Source organism: Prionailurus bengalensis, chromosome C1 (genome assembly GCF_016509475.1).
Source record: "Prionailurus bengalensis isolate Pbe53 chromosome C1, Fcat_Pben_1.1_paternal_pri, whole genome shotgun sequence".
NCBI lineage: Eukaryota > Metazoa > Chordata > Mammalia > Carnivora > Felidae > Prionailurus > Prionailurus bengalensis.
The window spans coordinates 106,540,195-106,546,943 of record NC_057345.1 but is presented as its reverse complement, the minus strand read 5'-3'; the positions used below and the strand labels follow the sequence as shown (position 1 = coordinate 106,546,943).

General features: G+C 45.6%; 1 protein-coding gene across 5 annotated transcripts in view; it reads left to right on the top strand.

Moving 5' to 3' along the window:
- Positions 1–5,394: 5,394 nt before the first annotated feature.
- POGZ (pogo transposable element derived with ZNF domain) overlaps positions 5,395–6,749 on the top strand; it is a 53,303-nt gene continuing 51,948 nt past the window's right edge. For 2 of the 5 annotated variants that reach the window (XM_043576302.1, XM_043576303.1), the window contains exon 1: positions 5,418–5,737. The gene's annotated coding sequence lies outside the window, so the exon portion shown is untranslated. Of the gene's footprint in view, positions 5,738–6,749 lie in introns of all 5 variants that reach the window. The other 3 variants (XM_043576301.1, XM_043576306.1, XM_043576304.1) reach the window with 3 other exon arrangements.

The following is a 6,749-nucleotide window of genomic DNA, read 5'->3' as shown; positions in this document are numbered from 1 at the left end:
ATATTAATATAATTCAAAGTTTAATGAAATTATTACCTTCCATGAAATCATACAGCAACTCACAGAGAAGTCTTGATAACTGATGAAATTGCTGCTAATACATTTCTTGCAAAATATATGTTGATTTTTTTTTTGAGAGAGAGACAGAGAGAGACAGAGAGTGCTAGCAGAGGAGAAGGACACAGGGAGAGAGAAAGAATCTTAAGCAGACTCCACACTCATCATGGGATCAATGGGGGGGGGGGGAGGGGCTTGACGCAGGGCTCAATACCACGACCCTGGGATCATGACCTGAGCTGAAATCAAGATGTTCAACTGACTGACCCACAAAATATATTTTGTGGCACCCCACAAAATATATTTTGAAGACAGAGCCTTCAATTCCTTTTTACTGAAAGTTAATGAGCAACGCTAATTTTAGGAACCCAATCTGAAAACTTCCTCCACTTATTCCTCACCTCATGAGAATTTTCTGAATGCCTAGGAAAGTCCTCAGCTCCTTTAAACTTAAGGAAGTAGCAAATAATCTTTTAAATAAAACCTAGCAGCAGCCTCTGAGTTTCCCACTTTTTATTTGATGCTGGTCAAACTTGCCCTTTATGTTATGATGACTTCCCTATCAAGTTAGGCATCTATTCCTGCCCATATGTGTTGACTTTTCTTGACTCGCAGGCTCAAGTGAAATCAGCTGTCCATCTTTGGGGCTGGGAGATTCTCAAATGATGAAAATTTCTCCACTCTTTTTCTAGCTCTTATATCTTCCAAAATGAGTAGCTTCCTTTGAGTTTCTGGTTTTTGACCTGAATGTATGTTGCAGAGAGTAAGATGGTCGTTTTAAAAGAAACCTGACATTGTTCCCCACAAAGCTGCTTTCTGCCTGGACTGACCTCACCATCCTCTCTACTCCCCCACCCTGGCAAGTAGCAGTCAGCTTCACACTGAACCTGAGCAGTCATTGATTGGGTTTGGATATTAGCAAAACAATGGCAAAGGGGCACCCATGAATCACTGCTTTTGAAGACATGTTGAAATCATTTGTCTCTCTACCTTGACACTCTCTAAGCTACAGGTGGTTCCAATTTTCAACTTGTGGCAGAAACCATAAGCCAAGGAAGCAAATGTTTCCATAAACTGTAGAAAAGAAACACTCTCCAGCTACCTAACTGTGAAATGCCCAACTTGGGACTTCCATTAACTTTTGACCTTCTTTCTTAGAAATCCATATGGAGAGGATTCAATTTTTCTAAGTTGGCTACTGAAGACTGGGGTAGACTTTTAGCAGCAGTATTAGGGTACAATTTCTTCAATACACCAAACTGGAATGGCTTTCAGGCCCTTCCCCAACACGTTGTCGAGGCACATATGAATTGAATTCTAAGGATTTAATCCAGGTTATTTGCTCACTGCTTTGGTTTCCCATCATTACCCAGATGGGTCAGATATAAGAAATCACAGCTATCAGGCTTATTCACTCTAAAAATTGTGTGTCAGCTGAGGACATCAAAATGTTCCAACACTGTCCAAATAAATATGGGCATTCTCTCTTTAGCACAGGGATTACATTTCTGGAAATGGGAGCACTAAGTATTGAGTCCTCTTGGAGATGTTCCTCCAGTGTTGTAAGGTGGTAGAGTCCTCTTTACATCCCCTGAAGTTATGTCTCTATTAGTGATTTCTTCTGGCAATTAATCATTCAAAAGTTGATGAATCCTCCCAGGCTGTGGCACAGTTAGGACATCTCTTATAATGTCAAAGAGCTTACCCCATTCCCTGAGCGCCTTTTGGTCCTTACCTTTGCTTCCTGAACTCGATCCTCAAAGGTGCCTCCAAAACCCAAAAAACTCTCATTTATGATCAGCATGAAGTTCTTCCTTTATTTCTTTGTGGCAGGCAGAGCACCATCATTCACACATTTTATTAGCCATTATGGGTCAAAACTGTCTTCCAGGGCACAAATGAAATTACCGAAATATAGGTCACAGAGAAGTAAATGACACACCACAGAACTCACTCAGTGGAAGTAGCAGCTCACGGTCCCCACCTGGGTCCAGGCCAGCATCATCTCTCACCTGGATTATTGCACTAGTCTCCTAAGTCATCTTCTTGCACATACTCCTTGCATCTACCAGCAGCCAGAGTGTTCCTTTAAAAATGTTAGGTCACTCCTCAGCTCAAAATCCTCCAATGATTTAACTTTTAATAAGAGTAAAACTTGAAATTGGCTTCACTTTCTTCAGGTCTGCCCCCAAATGTCACCTTAATAATGGAGCCTTTTCCATTTGTCCAAGGGATACAGTTGTGCTGTTTTGAAGGGACACATGCACCCCCATGTTTATAGCAGCAGTTTATAGTCAAAAATAGCCAAAGTATGGAAAGAGCCCAAATGTCCATCGATAGATGAATGGATAAAGAAGATGTGGTATGTGGTGTGTGTATATATATATATATATATATATATATATATATATATACACACACACACACACAGTGTGTATATATATATATATACACATAGTTTGTATATATATATATATATATATATATATATACACACACACACACACATACAATGGAGTATCACTCGGCAATCAAAAAGAATAAAATCTTGCCATTTGCAACTACGTGGATGGAACTGGAGAGAATTACGCTAAGTGAAATTAGTCAGAGAAAGACAAATATCATATGACTTCACTCATATGAGGACTTTAAGAGACAAAACAGATGAGCATAAGGGAAGGGAAACAAAAATAATATAAAAACAGGGAGGGGGACAAAACAGAAGAGACTCATAAATATGAAGAACAAACTGAAGGTTACTGGAGGGGTTGTGGGAGGGGGGATGGGCTAAATGGGTAAGGGGGACTAAGGAATCTACTCCTGAAATCATTGTTGCACTATATGCTAACTAATTTGGATGTAAATTTTTTTTTACTTATTTTACGTTTATTTATTTTTGAGAGACAGAGAGAGATAGAGCACAAGTGGGAATGGGGCAGAAAGAGAAGGAGACACAGAATCCAAAGCAGGCTCTCCAGGCTCTGAGGTGTCAGCACAGAGCCTGACGTGGGGCTTGAACCCACAAACTGCGAGATCATGACCTGAGCTGAAGTCGGACGCTCAACCGACTGAGCCACCCAGGCGCCCCATGGATGTAAATTTTAAAAAATAATAAAATAAAATAAAATATGTATATTAAAAAAAATGGAGACTTTTCCAGCCACCCCACATAAAATAACAACATTCCCACCCCCACCTCTGTACCACACTCCCAAATCCCCCTTTCTCCTGCCTTTTTCCCCATCCATTGCACCTATCACATTATCACCTACCGTATATTTACTTATGTAATGTGTGGTAGGTTATATTTTCCAAGATGGTCACAACAAGATTTCCTATGCCACATACTCTTCTTACAATGTGATATTTCTATGACTTCCTTTGAGAGATGTTTGAGGCTGGCCTCAAATGGAGGGCAGCCTGTAATTGTGGTAGAAGTGATGCTGTGTGACCCCTGAGGCTAGGTCACAAAAAGCCATACAATCTCTGCCTGGTTATTATAAGGCACTCAATCTTGGAACTCAGCCACTGTGACATGAGGAAGCCTAGGCCACATGGAGAGGCCAAACAGCCAGCTGTTCTGACCAACAGCCATCACCAACCTCTAGATGTTTGAGGAAGCTTTTGAGATGACTTCAGCCCCAGCCCCTGCGTGAGACTCCAAATGAGAACTGCTTAACTTAGCTTAATCACCTCCCAGAACCATGAGAGATAATAGTAAAATTGTTGTTGTTCTAAACCACTAAGTTTGGGGGCCATTTGTTATTCAACAATAGATATTGGAACAATTTGTTTGTGTGTATTTTGTAGGTCTCTTCTCACTAGAGTACGAGTTTCATGAGTTCCGGGATTTTTTCTTTGTTGCTGTACTCCCAGCACCTAGAACAGTGCCTGAATATAGCAAAGTACTCAATAAAAATGTGTTGAATAAGCGAATGGATGCATGATGCATTTTCAGTATGGTATGCTAATGGTTATTGGTCAACAGTACATGGTACAGTCCGCTGGACTAGACCTTATTTGGTAGAGAGCATCTAGCACTGCAGCATGGCAGAATACATTTCAACAAGAATATTTCATAGGCAAATAACATTGTAATTAATTACAATTATTGCAGGAAAGCATAAAATAGGATTTGAGCTTCGTGTAGAATTTGTCCTCTGGTGATTGATTCCATAATTCCATCATGGGGTTTTCCAGATCAGGTCTGGAAAGGCTTCAGAAGTACTTTCAGAAGGATTATTGATTTCTTTAATCCAAATAATAAAGTTCTTGCTAAAAATGACAAGTTCAAATTATTCACATGTTCTTGGTATGATATGGGATGAAGTGGCATGAAAATGGGTGGCATCGCATGCACATACGTGTGCAATTTGGAATGCCTACTTCCATTGCCTATTTTCAGTCTGATGGAGTATACATATATTTAAAAAAATGAATAAATATGATTTTGAATCTCCCCAGTCTCTCACATAGTACTTTGACTTACATTTCGTCTGGAGCAAATATGTGTGCATTGCTTAGAGAGCAACAACATCCTCACATACCCAAAGAAAATATTAAAATATTATCTCAGTAAGTGAAAAAGGACGAAATTTCTTAGCTACCTGGAAAAGAAGTTACTTTTTGTTTGGGGAAAAATTACAGGTGGATGGTCTTGAATGGACTAATCAATTTCTTTGGGCCAATCCATCTCAGCCTTGATTGGAGCAAAAAGCACCGATATCGAATCTATGGATTTTTTAAGAATCGAGGATCTCTGCTGAGTCTTTTCACAATGACTTCAAAGCAGTTTCCATACATGAATTACTTGGATAGACAATCATGTGATATTTCTTTACAGACTCCAGAAGGGTTAGGGTAAAATTAGCTTTTAAAAGTTCTTAAGGCTACTGCCATAAGGCTCCTTGGCTGAATGTCTCTTGAGGAAGCATGTGTGCCATTTTGCTGCCTTTGTTCCAATGACAGTTGTTGGTGCCACTGGGCCTCACCATCTGGCCTGAGGTATGAGGGTCCCCTCTAGGTTAGGTACAAGTCTTGAGTGTAAAGTGGGGAGATTCCCAAAATTTCCTTGGAAAGTCCAGGCAAATGAATTGGGAATATTTTCTCTGGAAATCCCATTTTTCTCACCAAAATTTAGATGTTGCTTCTGAAGCTAATTATTCCTTATTTCATTAAAAAATAATAATAATGATCTTATTTATTTATTTATTTGCAGGCCCAGACAAACTTGACTAGAAAGAAGCCCGGGCAAGGATTAGGATGAGCTCATGACGTTCCAGGCACTCCAACCAATTGAAAGGCCACGAGAGGGGGAGGGCGGAAGTGACGAGACGTATCCCTCCGCGGGGCGAGAGGGTCGGTGGGGGGAGTCGGCGTCTCTCTCCCCCGCGCCAGCTCCCGTACACGGAGCCGCATTCCTTGGCCCCCCCACCCCCCTCCCTCGGGGCCCCCCCGCCCCCCTCGGGAAAAAAAATCCACCCCAAATCACTCGAACCCGAGGGAGGTTTCCTTTCACCCTCGGGGAGACGCGCTCTCCACGGTTCCCTCTCAGCCGTCTCCCCCAAGCCCCCGTCCCCTCCCCTGCTCCCACCCCCTTCTCCCGGCGCCGGGTGCAAGGTCCCTTTAAGGCGACGGCGCCTTCCTCGGGTCAGACTACCGGCGGCGACGACCACGGGAGGTGAGTGAGCGAGCGGGCGAGCCTTCTCTCTCCCCACCCCCTTCTCCCGGGGGTTCCGTTATCTTTTCGCTCGGCGAGGCGCTCCGAGGCGAGACAATGAGAGGGGGATGGGGCGGGTGCGCGAGGAGTGGGGGCGGGGGCCCGGTGGCGCGCGCCCCCGCCCCCCGCGAGTGGCGGCGCGGCCCGCGGCGGCGGCGGGCGTGGGGTGCGGCGCGCGAGCGCGAGAGTGAGTGCGTGCGCTCCGGGAACCGCGGGAATCGCGCGGCGGGCCGGGCCGGGCGGCCCCTGCCTGCTTGCCGGCCGCCCCCGCCCCCCGGCGTCCGCCGCGGCGCGCGCGCGCGCGCACTCGCGCCCCACGGCCCCGCACACATCCGACGTCCACACGCACGCCCGGCGCGAGGCGTCTCGGAGGAGTGGGCGGGCGCGGGCGCGGGCGGTGGCCCGCGGGGAAGGGGGCGGGGGCGGGGGCGCGGGCGGCTGCGAGACGCCGGGGCGCGGCGGGAGGGGCGGGCGAGGGGGCGAGGCGACGCCGAGGTGACGTCCCGGGGGGTTGGGTAGCGCTCGGTTCTCCCGCCGCGTCCCCGCCGGCGAAGGAGTGGGGCGCTCTTTTTGAGCTCGAGCTAGTAAATGAGTGATCGCTGTGCCGTTCCCTTGTGTTATGTAATCTCTGCTCGGTCCAATAGTACATCCTAGGCTTTAGTGCACTGCAGTTAGTTTACAAAGTCTCCTCCCTCGGACCTAAAATATTTTTGCGATGGCGCCGTGATTTATAAAATGGGATGGGGCGGAATATCTTTATTTCTGGTGTTTATATCCTGCCGCGGTGGGCGCCATGTTTATCCCAGGGACTATTTTTTTCTAGATTCTCATCACCTACTGGAAAGAGTGATGTCGTTGATCCACCTGCTTTCCCTTCTTTCTGCGAGTTACCCAGATTTCCTCCCGTCAGACGCGGGATTTCCCCAAACTGTTAATAACACTGGACGTATTTCTTCTCACTTATTTGGACATT